General features: G+C 32.9%; 1 protein-coding gene across 11 annotated transcripts in view; it reads right to left on the minus strand.

The window, feature by feature from the left end:
• Positions 1 to 21,479, minus strand: part of LOC126965384 (dachshund homolog 2) — a 235,616-nt gene that overhangs the window by 29,335 nt on the left and 184,802 nt on the right. The gene's annotated exons all lie outside the window — the stretch shown is intronic.

A 21,479-nucleotide genomic window follows, 5' to 3' on the forward strand; every position in this document is an offset into this window, starting at 1 on the left:
TAATAACTATTATACAACATTCTTGTCTTTATTTTGCTTAACGCAGCATTTCAAAGCGAAATGAAAATTGTTTCATAAAGCATATTGCTTCGGACAAAGCAATAACAGTTGTGATTGAGTTTAGCCCGAGTTCTTTATAGCTTTCAGAGAACGTTTCGACCTGTCAGTGGCAAATTACATGGACTGCCCATTCACGCTCAAAAATCACTTTCAATTGAGTCAAGTGGGACAAAATAAAAGGTGAATTGATTGTGGGGGTGCGAATGTGCGCCCCTACAGGGAAACCAAAGTCGGAAAACGTATGTCCGGGCTATTTGTACACAATAACACGGACTGACAACGCGTTGATTCAAATCATTTATTATGTTTGATGTTCATTCTATCAACAAATTGAACTGAATGTATTTATAAAACAAAATTGTAACGAAGGAATTTAGGAAAATATTGCAAAGCCTACTGATGTTTGATAGCAAAATGTTTATGAAGTTTATTTAATTTTTTATGAGGCAATTCATAAAATTGAGTGCCCACAGTAAGTGCTTTCATGCAGGGAATGTATTTTTCAGATTGATTATAGTAAAAGCTTGCGGTGCTCTTTAAGTTTTCGATGAATATAATTGAATTGACTGATTAAAAAAGCCACGTGACTGGTAACAAAGTGATACTTCATAATTTAAGTATTTTATGCAGATGATACTTTTCCATTTAGTTATATATATGATGATGAGATGAAGGCGTAGTTTTATTAGTTAAAAGGGGATCAGGAATCAATTTCACCTCACATTATTTGATTATGTCTAGGCTAAAGGGTTCGAAATAATTCATTCCTGTCGCAATATTTTGCTGCATCCGTTTTCCCTGCGCGTCGCCTCGACAAATTTACAAGAGGCTTTTTAGTGCATATAGCTCGGTTTAAAATATTTTTTTACGATTGTATTAAAGTATACATTTGGTTCTTCCTAAGCTTGTTTGATGTCGTGTAAAGTTAAAAATATTGTAATTTTTGATCAAAGTGTACTTGCTGTCTTTATGATGAGAAGCTCACCCAGGAAACTGATGATGAATGCGATGAAGAGTGAAGTTGATGACAGTATAAATAAGATAAAACCGTGGTAAATATTTAAAAAAATTGGCTGAGTATATTATTTTAGTTACATCAGGCAAGAATTCAACAACAATGATATAAAATGATTTAAAAATATTTAACAAAATTCTTTGTTTCTAATCGCTTTGTTTTCATATTAACAATCTAGCATTTTGGTGCTATGTTATTTGTGATCGGTACAAAATATACATTAATAAAACAATTCTGTTTTTAACGTTTAACATTTATCAAAAAATTACATTGTTAAAATTTGTTAATCTATACTAATATTATAAAGCTGTAATGTTTGTTTGTTTGTTTGTTTGAACGCGCTAATCTCTGGTACTACTGGTCCGATTTGAATGGTTCTTTTAGTGTTGGGTAGTCCATTTATCGAGGAAGGCTATTGGCTATGTTTTATTTTTTCAAAATTAGGGATCTGTAATAAAATTGCTATTTTGTAACACAAGGTGTAAAATCGAAAACCTATTTTTGCGTGCGCTGCAAAAACTATTGACAATAGAACAAAATGATGTACAGGCTATAATATAGGCAATATTTTATTACTTATAAAACTATCGCGTGAATTATACTTTATATGGCAAAACAACGTTTGCCGGGTCAGCTAGTAGTTTTATAATCAACAAAACTATCACAACAGACATTAACACAAACCCAATTATAGCCAACCATCCGGTAATACACATCGTAATTAACCTGAGTGCTAAATATGATATTTGCAACATAAATACGATATCCTGCAATGAAATCAGTCTGGCAACGTATGGCTTCAATGGCTGTCGACGTCTGTTGTTCTTGTGTGGTCTCGTAAACAAACATCTTAATGTATCGATTTATTAGCCCGCAGTACATTCCGATTCATCATTGGATATATTCGATGAAATGTACTTGTTGATAGACATATCGATTTTAATTGTGTATCGATTTCTGTAACTCGATCATTTAACACTTTACAGTTGTCATTGTTATTGATTTCAATATGGTTTGTTGTTATTTCGTCTACCTTTTCGCGTATCTGCATTAGTTCCTTTTCAAAGATGGCAGGTAGGTTAAGCCAGGGGTCGCAAAACTAAATTGTAAGGGTGTGATTGTTCGTAAAAAATTTCAATGACGCTTTGACTATTACGATATCAGACGATTGATCGATAAGTTAGCTGTGTCATGTTGATGATAAACTTATTTTTTTTTTGTAAACTGTAAAGTCTAGAAGCATACAAAACATCAAAGCATTGGTAATTAGTAATGGGAGCTATTAAGAGCCCTGTGATCAATAAGAAATTTTGTCGAGACACCGGATGCGGTCTGCCGAGCACAAGTTCAATTATTATTGAATTTCCTATGCTTTGCTGGGAGCGGGAAAAACGTTAGGGTTGACATAATGCAGACGAAATTATGTTCCTTTAACCAATATTAGGAAGGAACGTTAGAGCTTAGGTACAATAAAATCATACTACGTTTTTAGAGTAATTTCTAAATGGTTAAATACTAGTTCAATTCACGAAAATATTTCTTAAATAGAACATAAATCCACGGCGCCTGTATACCTAGATTCACATTATTTTTTTGTAATGAATAAATATTACTATGATCCAAAAAAAACCTTTCTCTGAAAATTTGAAATCCTGCATTATATTATTTTTATGAAAAGAAGTGACGGGATGATCAAGACCACCTCCTGATGATGAACTATACTCCCTGCACATTCAGTGCCACTCAGGATTCTAGGAAGACCCAAAATTCTGAATAGTTTGCGCTCGTTATTTTGAAACATAAGATGTTACATCTCTATAGTCCAGTAATTTTACTAGCTACAGTGGCATACAACTAGGTTTAAATAGAGATTTTAATGGAGATTTAAATACCGAATTTGGTATATGTATTGAGAATCTGACGTAAGGAAAAATTTTATAAGTGGGTGTTCAATTAAAAAGTTGTTAAAGAATAAAAGAACCAAATTAAACTAAATCGACTATAATACTATATTTATGTAATTTCTTAACAAGGTAGGCAATGCCTAATTGCGTATATAGTATGCAACTGCTATCAATATACAACTGCTTGGTGACAAAAAAGGCAATAGCTGGTATCTTGTAAATTCCTTTATTATTAGATAATATAGAACCACATGGTACAATAGTAGTGATAATTCAACAAACACTCTGAATTAAAAGATTAAAATCTATAGCATACAAAAATAGTTACAAGAAATGCTATATTGCCTAAAGTCACCTAAAATTCTTGGCTAAATTAAGACCAAATACCCCACAAAGTAACCAACATTGTTAAATTTTAATTGAATTTCTAAAAGCCACAACACCAATCGTTGTTCCATTTGTCCCTGTAATTAATTGTGAAAACTTTTTCAATAATTATAATGCCACTCGATGTTGTTCCAAACAGTATTAAGGGGTAACTTAACTCTTTCGGTTGTTCTCCTTTGCAGTACTCTGTTTATTGTTTATCTATTGTAAGTCATCGCCATTTTGGATATTATAAGATTAACCATTTAGGATTATTGTTACTTTATGTGAGAACTAATAAAATGTGATTTTATTATTAAAATTTACTTGCAAGTAAAACTATAATTTTCTAGTGTCTGAAATCTTAGACGTTCGCATCACTGACATGGCAGCTTAGATAAATTTTAACTTTAATATATTTTACATTAATTTTAGTTAGGTTAATACAATTGAATAATCATTATAGGTTCGGAGTGATAAATAAATTTATGATTCAATAATTCAAAAGTTCCAAAATTCACAGAATTCCATTGTTTTTACTACATTGACATCCCCTATGACTGCCAATTTATTTATATGTTGACGCTACATTGATGTCACAGATTTATATAACAAAGAGGGTATAATATATTATATATTCGTTTATGTTTTCTAAACAAATGATTGCGATATAATGCAACAATTTTGATATCAGATTACAAATACGATACGTTCTGCACATGGCGCGGTGCAGTCAGATGGACACAAATCGACAATCCGATCGTGGTAAAGTCGACACGACTAGGCACTGTTCTATTTTAGTGTTTATGTTTTTATTTTTGCACCTAAATACACATTTAGCACACTGGCTGAATACAATATTCATTATATTTTTTAATATTATTTCTTAAGTTTATTGAAACGCGCCAATATCAAAGTATTTGACTTATAATCTAATATTTATACTAATTAGCTCCTTAAGAAATTCTTATTTTGATAATATTCAATTTAGGAAGCAAAATATGTTGAGAGCAATCAAAAATTTACTTAAAAAATGTATAGTAGGAGCAAAATACATTATCAAGGCGAGGTTCATAATTCGACACACAATTTTTTTCTTTTTCATAACGTTATAACGCAACCTAACGTCAATTTTGCTCTGAGGCCTCCCAAGATTGCAAAATGTAATTACGGAAAATACATTTGAAGTATTTTTTATGTAATAGAAGGACTAACGACTCCCGTAGTCTTACCTCGCGATAAGTGATTACTGCTGCACATACTCCCTTGCAGGACCAGAGGGGTTAGAAGACACTTTTAGATCTGTACACTCCAGGATACACCGTGCAAGGAACCTAGTTTCTTTGTCTTAATGACATTTATTTGAATAAAGGAATGGTGAAATACACATTGACAGACTAGAAGATTATTAAAATAAAATTAATTCTATGTACTCTGAGGTGAACAGTCAGTCATCTTTAATTATACTGTCAAATGCAAAATCAAATATATTATATATAACATATTCAGAACTAAACGAAATAGTAAATTTTTGTAAATATAACGATATTCAAAAATTTGTATATTTAATCCCAAAAGTGAGTGATATCAATTAAAAAATAACAAACTATCTAGATTTGGAAAAGCGACATCTTAAGTCAATTTCCTAATATGCAATTATTGGGGTTGAGCAGGTTATCAACTGTAAAGTAGATCCTGCAGATGGAGTCACAACCTGAGAGTTGAACAAGGCATACCAGGAATTTAAGGTCAATGGGTCACAGGCGTGGGTTCATGTTCAGGTACTAATTTAATTTGTATATTTGATCACAGAAGTGAAGGATGTCACTCAAAACATAACAAACTGAATATAACGATATTCCATTTAATTTGTAACTTAACACGCCTGACGATGAATCGAAATATGTTTTAACAATATCTCATACATTCATAAATTCTAATTTAGCGAATGCGTGGATCCTGTTACCGTGTTCATTGTATGCTACTCCCAAGACATTCCCTACGCCGCGTATACAAAATTAATTAGACAAAATCTTGGGGTCTTGTAATATTTTATTATTATTTCCGCTACTTAGATTTTATTAACAGTTTATATTTATTGCTTCTCTCGCACGAATCTTACCGTTGATTAGCATCGTGTGTATATGTTCGTTCGGTACGAGTTCGTAATTACAGAAGTTGTAATTACAACGTGCTTACATTCTGATCCTTCTTGCCGCTATTGTTATCTCGCTGCGAATGTTGATGCTTCGTTAAATTGAACATCGAGGTCTGGGTTTCTTTTATCTTGCTTCTTTTCTCTTCTATTCTGTTCATCTTTGATTGCTTGGATATTATTTTGATCGAGTTGCTAATAGAAATCATATTTTCTTTGAGACGTGGCAAGAACTACTAAAGGTATAGGATTTGTGTGGTAAAGGTTACTATAGCATAAATGACTTTTTTAATGATACCACTGATTGAGAACTGAGTGACCGCCTACAAGCTATAAAATAATAAATTTTATTGTGCGCTGTTATATTGTAACCATATTTTTATATAAAAAAAATAAACCGAGTTTGTTGCGCCCGTTCTTCTCAGGTCTGAGGCATACCTATTAGAATGGGTGGTAGTTTTTGACTTTCAATAAGTGATTTTATATTATAATTTGAATAAAAATATTTGAATTTGAATTACACATGTTTTTCTTAAATGCCTTTAGTAAAATCTAAAATTTCTAGAAGTCTACGAAAAATAATTTTGAATGAAATAACGCATACTTTTAATATGTGTAAGGGTGGCGTGCTGTGATACGTCATGTTATTATCGTCAAAACTGTCATGTATCGACTAGTATTTCTGCCTCTGCTGATATGTAATTCTCATTAGTTATAATTGTCGATATTCCTTTGGACATAAAAGGACATAATATATTAGAAGACTTATAAACAAGATGTAGCCATTACTTTACTCATAGAAATTAAATTCTTTGCTTTTTGTCATTGTCAGTATTGAACATTGTTGTTAACCTTCCCAAATCGGCATCCCAGGGCACTCGATTTTTCAGATACACGAAAACTGAGTGTGCCATACGGCACCCTACTCCCTCACTAAGTTCTGACGCCTATTTTGCTTGTAAGATGGTTAATTTTGCATGATCCTATAGCCTGTTTCAATAGCTTTCTGATACATTCACTCAAATCATCCTAATTGTTGTCTATTGCTACACGTTAATTAATACGCAATGAAAGAACGGTGCGCGAGCACCAAAATCACACTTATCTGAGGCATACCACGCAATCAGATTTCCCGGTAAGGTTAATAGAGTAACTAACTGCGCATATCAAAAATATATCGGCAAAAATTGCAACCATCATCAAAATAGACCACAAAAGATATTTAAAACTAGCTGACCCGGCAAACGTTGTTATGCCATATAAATTATTATTAGAGTAAACCGTTTCTTAGACATTGCAACATTATTTTTTTCTAAAATAAGCGTAGCCTAAGTTACGCCTTATTACATCAGCTACCGGCCAATAAAAGTCCCGTCAAAATAGTTCCATCCATTTCAGAAATTAGCCGGAACAAACGGACAGACAATAATAATTGTAAAAAATGTTATTTTGGTGTATGTATCTATATATATTCATATACACGTAATAAAATACGATTATTTCAATATTACAAACAGACACTCCAATTTTCTTTATTTGCATGTATAGAAGAGGATGACATTAGAATTAACATTCCGGCATTTCTGTTTAACGATTACAGTAAAGACGAATCGTTTTTTTTCCTTTACATCTCATCTATCAAGCTTCGGAGCTTTATAATAGCACGAGTTTCTTATAACTTATAAGGTAGTCGATTTGTGTTGAACGGGAGCGAAAAGTACATCGGATTCTACTTAAGCCTGTACAGTGCAACTTCCATTTGAAGCTGTCTTTAAGTCGCCTTTTAGACTCTTTACACGCAATGACTTTTACATCGACAAGCATTGGGAACGGCTTAGAAGAATTACTATTGTTATTGTTGATTTTATTAAGCCTATTCAATACTTGTTCTTGATACAATAAGAATCGCGCTTAATAGTTTTGTGTGCAGGGATATTAAAGGTTGATTATTTTCGGTTTTTAAAAGTTTTTAATTTGCTCATATCGTAATACATTTCACAGCTTACAAAGTTCTATCCAGTAGTATATTTCTTTCAAATACACATTCACCGTTCTATCTCAGTAGCCACAGTGCTTCTAGAGTCTGCTAATCAAACAAAGGTCGCAGGTTCGATTCTCCTTGCATTTTCTGCACAGGGAATATTTTTGATGGCTCCAATTAAGGAGGAGGAGGATTAGCATAGTCAATTGATGCAATATTTATTGGCAGCACATTTATTTGTATGGTTGTTAACAGCCGGGTAGGTACAGCCACTATAACTGGCACTAAGATAATACACTTGTAATGTTATTGTCACACTGCGACGTGATCGGATTCGCTACGCTTTGGGACGTTTTGACATGTGTTATGACTCAGATCACTTAGGTAGGCCATTTGCTCATTCTATAACTTTTTAATTTTCATAAAACATCCCGAAGAACGTCGGCGTCCTTGAAAAAGAAGATAAACCCAAACATGGAATAAAACAAAAGAATAAGGCCTCTTTCACATGGGAGTTAAAAAACGCGGCGTTGAAACCCAAAGCAAACGAGACTTTCAACCCAATCTAACACTTATTTTTAAAATATACGAGAAGTTTCATCGCTTTTTGACACAGACATAGATATATTTTTTATTCAACATCCCACAACATAAACATTTAAAATATAATACATTACATTTGCAAAATAAAACAAAAACAGGAGATAAATCAAATAAAATTATACACAGTAAATAAGCGTTTGGATTTAAATCAAAAATTCGGGTTAAAAAAAATACACAAATAGCAAGTAAAATAGGTACGTCTGCGTCTCGGGTAAGCTAATCTAAGTTGAGCTATTTAATATTGAAATTGTTAAACTTGAGAAAAGATTAGGTTATAACTTAAATTTTATGTATATGTTTTATGTAAATTATGTAAATTATGTAATGAAAGGTTATTAGAATGATTACAATTTTGTGTTTGTACGAGTACATTATTGGTATCAATATTTAATCCTATAAAAGTAACAATTGGTAAGAGTGAGACAGGAGGAGCCTGCCTACCGCTGCCGTATGCGTGGGAGAAAGGGAAGCCAGAGAGACTGGCGCAGTAACGCGTTACGTTACGAAGCGGTTTTCTCACCCATAAGAAGTCATCAATTCAAAAAACCTACAGAACTTTTGAACGAACGTTGATAATCTTCTCGTGTTGGAGTGGCCTTATAAAGTCGATTCTTTTGTTTTAGACTGATATAGATATAGATGCAACTCATCGCAGTCGGCTCAATCTAATAATTTGCATTAGAGCCGGCCGGTCGAAGCTCATACTGCGCTTCATTTCACAACAACATCCCCCACTGATCCGATTTGTGTGTTTGTTGCTTTCATTTTGTTGCAAATTTCTTCGCTTTCCCCATAAAATTGAATGAGAAATTAATTTGCAGTATGCTGTTAACGAGCATCTATTTTTATTAAATTTTTCCATTAGAAAAGAAAACAGATCTAAAGATTCTAATATATCGTCGATTCAGTAGTTTTTAACCTCTAACTATTTAGTAGATTTTGTGTTAAATACACACAGTAATATATTTGTAACAAATGTTGTACAAAATTCTAAAATAATTGATAAAAAACGTTTGTGTGGTAAAATTTACTATAGCATAAATGACTTTCTTAATGATACCACAGATTGGGAATAGAATGACCGCCCTCAGGCTATTAATTAATAAGTTTTATTGTACGAAATTACATTGAAACCATATTTTTATGAAACCTTCTTCTCAGGTCCTAGGCATACTATTTCGAATGGGTGGTAGTTTTTGACGTCAATAAGTGATATGATATCCTATTTGGAATAAAAATATTTCAATTTGAATTCGACTTCAGTATTGTTCGCAGAACACAGTAAATGTATTCTTTAAAACATCATAATCATCACCATCCCCACCATCTGGATGTGGTGGTACTCCACGGAGCGGTTTTCAAGGAGCTTTCTTCCTCGTACTACTAAGCTGTGAATAAGCTTCCTTGTGCAGTGTTTCCGGGACGATACGACATGGGTACCTTCAAAAAATGATTCCTCTGGTGTTGCAAGAGAATGTGGGCGGCGGTGATCACTTGACCAGGTACGCTCGTTTGTCCTCCTTTTCCATAAAAAAAACAAACAAATATTCAATATACAGCTATAACGATTTTATTGTATGTATAGATAATGCCCGCTATACAAAGAATAAAAGTTTGTTTCAAAAACGAATTACAAATGCAACACAAACTAGCAAGAAGTATTGAAAACAAAATAAAGATAAAAATAGTCATCTCGTGTAATTGAATTCCACGCACGCGGTACACGGACCCAATATTCACGACACGGCCAAGCGCCGCGGCCGGTCAGCTCCGACCGACTATTGGAAATATTTCTCACTCAACTCCTTACTCCCCGTATTGTTGGTATTTTTTTAACGATTTACGCATTCCATTCCTGAATTTCATAAGTTCTGTGGTCAACGCGCTATACGTGAATGGATTTATAACGAAGACGACAATACTTTCATTACATTCATTCATTTCATTTACATTGCTGAGGGTCATCATTTCTTTGAGGATTCAACTTTTTGACAATAGTTCGCCATCTGTGTCAGTCTTTGGCTACGTGCAGCGCGTCATGAAGTCCAGAGATTTGCGAATTTGGTCAGATCATCTTATAAGGCTGCGATCTCTGGGACGTCATCCGTCTACCTTCCCAGTTACCATAAGTTCGAGGTTGTGGCCATCTTTTCTGGTCCAAAGAAATCTAAGTTTCTACGGAGGCAGATGGATGAGAGTCTCGTTTTTATACCTAGAGTGGGAAGGATGGATTGGTTGATGCGGAATGCTGTCCAAGGGATTTGAAGCATCTTCCTCCAGCACCACCAGGCCTTCTTTAGTGTCCATGTCTCAGCCCCATACATAAAGATGGAAAAAATTAGTGTGTTGACTAGCGTTATTTTAGTTTGTCGTGAGATGTTACGGCCCACAACTGGACATAACTTCTTGAGTCGAGACAAACGAGCGTACGGGTCACCTGTTGTTAAGTGATCACCGCCGCCCACAATCTCTTGCAACACCAGAGGAATCACAGGAGCGTTGCCGGCCTTTAAATTCCATTAGTAGTAGAATCTTGTAGTTCCATTCACTATCTCTCATATAATAATAACATAATATTTTATATGATTTTAAAGAAATTATCTAGCCCAAAATATATTTAAGAAACTTTCAAGAAAGCCTATAATGAAGCCTGGTTTACATTTAGGTTGTATTCGATCTAAATCGGTGCAAGAAGAAAAATGTTGTTTTGTTTGTATGATTTACATTAAAAATAAGTATTCATACAAAAGCAGCCCAAATTACGTGAAAAAACTCGCGGGAGCAGCTAGTAGCCATAACAAAAATAAAAAATAATAAAAATACAAGACTTACTTGAGTTGCTGATTCTTAATTGTAACAGAAAATTCTCTAGTAGATACTATTGATAAATTTGCGAAAAAATGACAAAAATTCGTCAAGTAGTTGCAAAATACGAAGGATCAATTATGCTACTATTGTCTATGGATTTCGTCGTTTTCAAGTAATCAAACGAAGTTAATGAATCCAATAAACAGAACAGGAGATAAGCGTACATTTAGGGTCCCTAGGCTTTGCTAACAAAAGGACTCGTTGAGTGCTGATTTATGCGATACTATTCTCAATTAAAACAGTCGGTGTTAAGTATATATGATCATTCGACTGTCCAAATTATAGATAGCATTTTGAGGGTGCAATATTTTGAATTAAATCTATAATTACAAAATAACGAGATTTAGCTGACTTTTCACAACTTTAGGATTTGAAATAATCATATGTTAGCTTATACTAAAATACATCAATATCGTTTGAGTCGTTTTTAAGGTGTTAAATTAGTATGTATGTATCAGATTATATGATCATTAATATTTGCTCAAATCTGCGTTGGATCACGTTAGTATAAATGTTAAAAGTATTTTTAATATATATTCAGCAAATTTGAGTCTGGGTGAGTTCTAAAGCTTAAATTTGCTTTAACATGATAAATGTGTACAGTACTACTTAAATAAGTTCTAATATTTTTTTTAATAATTCAAATTTGGAACGCTTTTATTGTATTACAATCTTCGATCATTTACAATTTTTTATCAAATATATTTGTCTGTGGGATCAGCACAATCTTAATTATAACATTTAGTAACTCAAATAGATGTAAAGTTTTGGAGTTTTTTTTTAAACGTAGAGGTGAAAATTTTAACACAATATTATGTTAACAGTACGAAGGACTATTATCATTTAAATGTTGATATATAATGTGTCCAGATTGTTAATATGATGTTTTTGAGTAACTGAAATAAATCTAAAGTTTTGGAGTTTTTTTTATTTTTAGAGGTGAAAATTTTAACACAATATTATGTTAACAGTACTAAGGACTATTATTATTTAAATGTCGATATATAATGTGTCCAGATTGTCAATATGATGTTTTTTTTAACATATTTTTAAACATTATTTTATTAGGTTCGTGTCCATTATCTGCTGGTAAACTATTTAATATATATGGGATTCTCTTTTTTAATGTTCTATCTCCGTAATAATTATTAACTCTAGGTACTTCATATTTACCATCAGATGTAGACCTTGTCTGGTGAGCATGACATACCAGGATTGGAATACGCTCTTGATTGCCACGGTGGTGGTGTAGTGCAAGTAAAAATTTAATTTTAAATTGTTTTTTTATAAATATTTTGGCATATTCTTGGTTTATTCTCAGGTATAACTTTATACCAAGTATTTTTGTATGGCCGTAAATTTCTTGGCAGCGAATAACCTACTAGAAATTACAATTCATTTATTTCCTAACTTTAATCAGTCAATTATTGAAATAATCAGAAATGAAAGCTTGTAATGCAATTATATCTGTTAAATGTATGTTCCCTTCACGACATTATTCGACACATTTATGACATGTATAATATTCGCATAAAGGTCGTATATCTATATTGATACCCCACAATTCCGAACATTATATTCACATAATTGACGTAACATTGCCTCGGCAAACCCTTTCAAGACGCTCATAATGTTGCCTACATGTTATTTAATTACGAAATCTCAAGTAGAATGAGAATGATTGTAACTCCGTAGCTTGTTTCAATACTTAGTTATACGTGTGTTGATTTTAATCAAACTTTGCTATGAAGAAATAATTAATACAGCTATGATATCTACAAATTAGCTATGTTACGTTGCAAATTGTTAATTAAGAAAGGTTATTACTATTCTTTATTAAGTTTTTTATTTAGTCATGACAGTTGGGGTTTGCTTTTCATTTTTTCCGTCTCTGTCACCGGAGTTTAAGCAGGACGTAGCAAAAAATCTACCCGGACCGTATATATAGAATGATTTTTAACAGTGGGAGGCTCCTTTGCACAGGGTAGATTATTGTGGTCAGTTAGTTTAGTTAGTTTAGCTGGGCTGTTTATACACTTAGCCTCTTTATTGGGCCATTGTGCGTTTTTATATGTCTTCTGACTCCAACCAGCCCTGATTGTTGTGGTACCCATAATCTAGCCAGCACATCTAGATTATGGGTACCACAACGGCGCCTATTTCTGCCGTGAAGCAGTAATGTGTTAATATTATTATTTTGACGATAGCTCTATTACCAATATGTGGTATCATTTAGATAGTCATTCATGTTATAGTTAACCGTTACTGCACATACAGATTTATTATGAGAAATAAAGGGTTAAATATACACAAATAAAACTAAAAACAGAATTTTATGAACGGTGCGGGACTCGAACCCGGGACCTCTCGCTTTCCATGCAAGCGCTCCTTCCAACTGAGCCCACCGTTCAAGTGAAGTATCGTTTATAAAATCTTGTATGCTTTGTTCAACTCTCAGGTTGTGGCTTCATTTACAGGATCTACTTTACAGTTGATAGCCTGCTCAACCCGAATATATTAGGAAATTAACTTGAGATGTCGCTCTTGCTTTAACAAATCTAGTTACTGAGTTAGACCTAAGAAAGAACATTAAAATATATATCGGAGTTACTAATTAACATTACACTACAAAAATAATGTACACAATAGGGCTTCACTACATTATCTTTTGGCCCTTTCTCAGATAGTTCAGTAATAAGGAACAGACTTTGCAAGTCGAGCTATGCAAAGGTCAGCGCCAATTATAAATGAATAAATCAAGTACATCGTGTTATACTCCATTTCACGTTAATTTAGAACAATAATCAATAATCTTCACTTCCAGAACACTAATTACTGCATCTGTGTTATATTTAGATGTTGTGAAAACATTACAGTCTGAAGGGCGCTGTAGCGTGTGAAATTACTGGGCAAATGAGACTTAACATCTTATGTCTCAAGGTGACGAGCGCAATAATTGTATTGCCGCGGCTGCTTAGAATTATTGTGGCTTTTGAAGAATCGTGAGCGGCACTGCATTATAATGGACAGGGCGTATCAATTACCATCAGCCGAACGTCCTGCTCGTCTCGTCCCTTCATAAATAAAAAAAAATATTTCTTAACAATTTTCACATGGTTAATCAAAGCTGTACTCAGCCTAGCGAAACTCTCTAAGATTTTTCTTCGATTCACTCGATTGTATGAAACGTGCAGTCATTGATAGATTGACAGATCACGGCTATAATATTGAAAAAAAAAGCAGAGCCGAAATCCACTACGTTTTAAGCAACTGTTCGCTTTCAAATTATGCCAGATTATACTTAGTGGCCAATCGCGATACTGTAATCACTACTATCTCAAACTCAAGTCAAATCTCACTCCACGTTTCATACTAAACTAAATTTCAATTTTTACTCAGGCAGTCCCGTCCCCTATTACGTAGTATTATAGTATTTACATCCTCTTAATTTTGGTGCATCACTTTACATACGAGTACATTGTATAAATTATTGCCACTTCTTCTATTTAAAGCTCAACTTTTACGAAGTGGTGGAAGTGTCAAAGATTACATTCATAAATTTAATTTGGCCAAATTTATAAAAATATTTTTGTTTCTTTCTTTATTTCTTTACTAACATCATTAGCAGCAACATTCGATTATTATAGTTGTTTATATATTCATATGTAACAGCATAAATCAAATCAAATCAAAATCACTTTATTCATGTAGGTCACGGAAATGACACTTACGAATTCATAAGTTTAATTTTCTTATTAAATTTTCCGCCTCTTCTTAAAAGGGTGAGCTCGAATGAGGAGAAGTGGCAAGAAACTCATTGCCACTCTTTTAAATCAACACTCACACCTTCAAATTCTTCGTCAAATAGTCAACGCCTTACACGAGCAAGTCAAAAAAGTGAATGGAACTATTACATAACAAAAGTTATTGAGTACAGTAGCTGCTTCATCTACACACAACGTTTATTTACGTTAAGTAAAAAAGTTAAGTAAAGGTTAAACATTTTATTAGTGATAATAAATAAAAATAATAACTTTAATTTTAATAACATAGCGAATCTGGTAAAAGGATCCTGCGAACATTTTATAACAGTTTTTTTAAATAAATTCTGTACACATATTATGAATAGCCTATTACAGCTGTTTATTAGCCGGCCTTTAGTCCAACTTTCATGGTGGTTCCATATAACCCCTGATTGATTGTCAAGGGGTCGCTGCCCGCTTGATGTATGGGATAAACTTTCAATGGCATAAGTTCTTCACCATTAGAACAAGCAATACACTGGATAGAAAACAATTTACTTTCCTTGACTGTCATCAATAAATTGTCAAAAGTTTTTGTTATCTGATGTTTGTTGTAAAAAAAATGTTTTAAGCTAATTTGACAAATACATATGAATATAAGCAATTTAGTGGTTCATCGAAGTGGTAACCCTCACTTCTGGAATTAATTACACAAATTAAATTTAAAAACAAAATTTATGAACGATGCGGGACTCGGAACCCTTTCAAAAGAGCGACACCTCAAGCTAATTTCCTAATATGCAAATATTGGGGTTGAGCAGGTTATCAACTGTAAAATGGATCCTGTAGATGAAGCCACAACCTGAGAGTTGATCAAAGATATATCAAGATTTATGAACTTTACGTCACCTGAACGGTTGGATCAGTGGAAGAGTGCTCGGACGGAACGCGAGAGGTCGTGGGTTCGAGTCCCGCATCGTTTATAGATTTTGTGTTTAAATTTAATTTGTGTATATACATACGAGTGTGGAATATTTATTCGACAACCCTATGGACAAATATCTCAAGCTGTAGACTCCCTTTGTCATTGAGGCCTATATAAGGGAAATGTGGGTCATTTGTTCTATAAATAACCTTTAATGTAACCTTCTTAGTACAATTTTGTACCTCCCGAAGTTCCCCGCCCAACTTCCTTTAAATGTCTCCTGTACCTAGTTTCCACTCGTTTTGTAAATATTTTGAATAAATATATTAAAAAGAATAAGTTTTAAATATCACAAAGCACTTTATTATTTAATAATTTATGTAATTATATTTGTGTTTGTGCTTTATAGTCTAACAGCAAAGATAGCACCGATCACTACCATTCAAATTTAAATATTTTAATTCAAAATAACTTATTAAACGTCAAAAACTACCACCCCTTCAAAATAGACTGCCTCAGACCTGAGAAGAACAGGCGCAATAAACTCAGCGGGCTTTTTTTTATTTTTATACATAAAAATATGGATTACAATATGATATTGTACAGTAAACATTAATAATTAAAGAGCCTGAGGGTGTTCGTTTCATTCCCAGTCTGTGGTGTCATTAAGAAAATCCTTTATGCAATAGTAACCTTTCCCACACAAACGTTTTTTTTTATACTTTTAAAATTCGTAACATATTTGTTTTGTTTATTTTCTGGGATCATATTGTAGAAGCATATACATCGCAATTATCGCATTAAAATAATAAAACAATTATTTTAAGCTAGGTGGTCTATTTGAACCTTACATTCGCTAACTTGTGGTATATCGTCCATAGAAGCTACAGTAGAAAGAATAGAACAGAATAGAAATGCAACCAGCAAACTGACAAGCAGACTCATCGCCTTAAACAGACATGATATCCGAATCATGGTACCCTGACCAAATAAGCACCTGTCCATAATCGGCGTACCGTACAACAATAAGTGCAAAGGTTTTTTTTAATGAAAATAAGGGATGAGACGAGCAGGACGTTCAGCTGATGCTGCCCATTACAATGCAGTGCCGCTCAGTCACCTTGAGACATAAGATGTTAAGTCTCGTTTGCCCAGTAATTGCACTAGCTACGGCGCCCTTCAGACCGAAACACAGTAATGCTTACACATTACTGATTCACGGCAGAAATAGGCGCCGTTATGGTGCCCATAATCCAGCCGGCATCCTGTGCAAAAGTGCCTCCCACTGGTGTCAAAGTTAAATAATTTAAGCTACTCAAATTAAACAACAAAATATATATTTGCAAACTTCACATTTGTAACAGGAATTCTGACGCAACTGAAGTGCCATTTAATATCATTGAAATGATTATTTTATTATAATTTAACTGCAAACATCAGCATTATGTTGTGATGATTAAAGCTATTGTGGACGAAAGCGTATTTCATCCATCGACACATAGAACGCTATCTGATGATTGGTTTTTGCCAATTACCAGTATTGCTCACATCGGAATCGAGTTCATACACCGTGTGAAATATGTATGGGATCTGCATTTCCTCTTTGTTTCGTCGCTCTGTGTTCCATTCAAACCAATACAGACTCAAATGAAACAGGCCCTAAATCTATGCAGAGATAATTGACTTTCGTACTTGACTATAATAACTAGATTAAGCCCAGACTGAACCAAATCTAATTTATTAGTAAAACATTCACAATTATTTAAGCATTATTCGGTAGGTAGTTAATGCATATTCTCTTACTTTTTATATGTTTTTTATTAGCTTCACCTGCATGTATGTTTGTTTATAACCGACACATTTGGTCGCGACTGAAACGGGAAGACTTCGCTCAAACTTCATGGATTTATTGAAGACCCATGACAATACAGTAATTTGATAAAATTATTCCGTTTTTCAATTTGTGAAATGAGTGTTTTCGTAATTTATATAATTTTTTAGTTTGGTTTTCTATCAAAAGCGTGTAAAGGTAGTTTTAAGATCGCTATTATTATTGTATATTAATAGTTATTTATTTCTGCTTAACATGCTGTGTACACACCCTCGTGGCGTTGCAACCTAATCTTGTATTTAGCTGATAGTTTTTTTTGTAAGTTTTATTGTTTGTTTTGTTTTTTAATTTTGTTGTGTGTACTTATATAAACAAATAAATAAACAAAAAGCCTCTGGATTTATTAATTCTGATCAAATAAATCATTGTACATCAAGCATCAATAATTAACAAAGAAAGACATAGATGTATTAATAATTAGGCAGAATTATTGAGTATTTTAATTTTCTAGTAATCATGGACTATAAAAAACAAATAAACAAAACTTCAACCGATAGTATATAATATCTGAAAACGACTACACATACCGCGAATCAAGGCTTTTAGGTAAATGGCAAATTTATTGTACCTTTTACTAATCTAGATGAAAATCGTTTTACCTACATTATTCAACAATTCATTGATTTCATCATCAAATTTCAAGTATTGGCGAATATTAAATTCGCGAATATCTTACATTCAATTCTCTAGAAGGATCCAAATACAAATAACTTAATACTCCCAAAGAAGCCTCGATTATCGCGAGTAATATGTACATACGATGTAAATATAAACTTGTTATGGATACAATATTAATATGAATCAGAAATTTAAAATATACATATTTTTATTCAAAATAGGATATGTAATCACTTACTAAAAGTCAAAAACTACCACCCTTTCTGAAATCAATGCCTCAGATCTCAGAAGAACAGGTGCAAGAAACTCAGCGGGCTTTTTTTATTAGGAGAAGAAGCGTCTTATATAATAAGATTTCGGTACCATCAAATATATAATTTTAATAGCCTGATGGTGGTCGCTCCATTCACAATATGTGGAATCATTAAGAAATTCTTTAATTGAGAAAAAGAAAGTAATTCAAATTCAAATTCAAATATATTTATTCAAAATAGGATTTATAATCACTTATTGAACGTCGAAATCTACCACCCATTCAAAAGAGACTGCCTCAGACCTGAGAAGAATGGGCGCAAGAAACTCAGCGGGCTTTTTTTTTATATAAAAATATGGATTACAATGTAATATCGTACAATAAACATTTATAATTGAAAAGCCTGAGGGGATATATTTATTTATTTTGTCCTAATATATTATATTTATTTTATATATTTTATTATATTTATTTTGTCCTAAAACATATTTACAAACATAAAAATAAGATATTCATACACAAAGGCATAAACTTTGAACCAAAAGTCTCAGCTATATGTGTGAAACTGGCCACAACGCTGGTATTCTGCAGAATGGTTAGTGACCCTGACTACTAAGCTAGAGGTCCCGGGTTCGAATCCCGGTAGGTGCAATCATTTATATGATGAATGGATGTTTGTTTCCGAGTCATGGATGTTTATATGTAATTATGTATGTTTAAGTATATTGTATTAAATATATCGTTGTCCTGTACTCATAGTACAGGCTTTGCCTAGTTTGGGGCAAGATAATTTCTGTAAAAGTGTCAATATTACTATTATATTATATCATACTATACCAAATCAACTTTCATTACTATCTATTAATATCTAACCTGTAATTTGTACATGAATTCGTTTTAGACTACGTTTATAACTAAATAAACAATTTTCATTTGTGTTAATTAACATTGTATTGAAAATACGTTTCACGAGAATTGAACCCTTTGTTTCAAACTGTCACTTGACATTTGCAAAGGTTAACTTTCTCTGTTTTCTTTACTGACACTATTACTTAGAGGGGGTTTATTGTACCTCGCAACTTAACCTTTAGCAATGGGGTTGAAAACACACTTATACAATTTATATTCTTGCATATTATCATTGGCATTCACTTGTTTATTTTCTAAATGCATTCGTGATTTTTGATTTTGTAACGCATTTGATTTTTTATGATTTGAGTTTTTGTAAGGTTCATTCATCACTTCACAGCTGAAAGACGTCCACTGCTGGACAAAGGCGTCTCCCAAAGATCTCCACGACGTCCATTTAGGCCATCTTGTTCGGGGTCTACCAACACTACTACGTCTTCCGGAACGTGGTAGACACTCGAGGAATTTACTGCCCCAACGGCCATCTGTCAAACTATGTTTCCTGGATATTGCCACTTCAGTTTCGCAATAATTCGGGCTATATCAGTGACTTAGCATAAGCATCAATCTTTATCTTTATAGATGCTTTTCAAGTTAATTTAATACAAACATTGAGAGATATCGAATTGATTTTCTGAATAACTATATAATTTATTATATAATGACCTCGTATCATTGATAAAGTCATTTTTGTTATAATAAATAAACTTTAAGACACAAATGTTGTTAACAATTCTTTTGAATTTCATTATATATTTGTTTTGAAGATTTTCTGGGATCTTGTTATAAAAGCATATACATCGCCCCACAAAAGACTTATTGACTTAGCCGAGTAGTAGGCATAACAAGTTTAGAAAATTTATTGAATAAGGCGAAGGCGTTACTTTGCGGAAATCGATAACTATCCAAACGTATTGAGTTTTCTTTAGTGTTAATTCCGATAATTCGACACGTGTTTCACCGCTACACAAGGCATCCACAGGAGACGTTGACTCGCCAAACTCGCCAGAGTTGTCGTGTCGAATTGTTTAAAGACAAATATTGGCAGAATTAACACTAAAGAAAACTCAAAACATTTGGATGATAACTTTATGTTAAAAGTTATCATACATACACAAACACATTCTTTTTTACATCTATAGATCATCCAGTTATCTATTATTATCAACCAGTTGTTTATGAGAAATACAGAAATAGGTTATTAACACGGAAGGGAGATTTCTACCACAGTATCTTTAACCTGTTACGTTATACCATAATAGTGGTAATATACGAAATAAATATTGTATTTGGGAAGACAATGCTTGTGTTATACGATATTCGGATAATTTTGCGTGTAGCTCGTAAGCTTAGATTTATAGCGGCACTTATATTACATGCTTTTTGTCTCCCTATTCTTGATGACTGTTATCTTTAATGGATAAACAATCATACAATAAAGCCATAAAAGGTATTTATTTTCTCAAAATTGATTCCTTTAGCATTATTTTTGATGTCAGTTCAAACACTGCCACCGCTTCGAAAACAAATGGCACTCTGGGAGAGAAACAGCGTAAGAAACTCTCCCAGCATTTTTGTTGTTCGTTCTTTAGTTCTACTTTTCTTTAATATACAATTTTTACAAAAGTTATTGCTATAAAATAACCATACTCTAGTCCCAGGCTGTCCAATCGCTTAGATATTAAGCTGTGCCATTTTTTAATAAAACATTTAATAGTTTAATTTAAATATTGCTTTAACTAATTTTGTAAAACTGTTATTAGAATATTAATATTAATTTGGTAAAACTGTGGCTTGATGTGTTACCTCGTTCACACATTTTTTTATTAAGCTTTTACTCAGGCTATTAAATAATATTTTTTTTTATACTATATTGCATTGTAACCATATTCTTTAAAGAAAAAAAAAGAGAGACCGCTGAGTTTCTTGCGCCCGTTCTTTGAGGCATACTCTTTCGAATGGGTGGTAAGTTTTTGACTTCCAATAAGTGATATTATATCCTATTTTGCGTAAAAATATTTGAATTTGAATATAGAACTCTTCAAACTGAAACACAGAAAGTGCTTGCAGACATTCGGACAGAAAAAGCAGCCGATTGTAACCTTGACCGCAATTAGCAATAACAAGAGAAATTGACTGCCATTGCATTATCTTTCAATTGTTATTTTACGCAATATAGCATCATACT

This window comes from Leptidea sinapis, chromosome 7, assembly GCF_905404315.1.
Source record: "Leptidea sinapis chromosome 7, ilLepSina1.1, whole genome shotgun sequence".
Classification (NCBI taxonomy): domain Eukaryota; kingdom Metazoa; phylum Arthropoda; class Insecta; order Lepidoptera; family Pieridae; genus Leptidea; species Leptidea sinapis.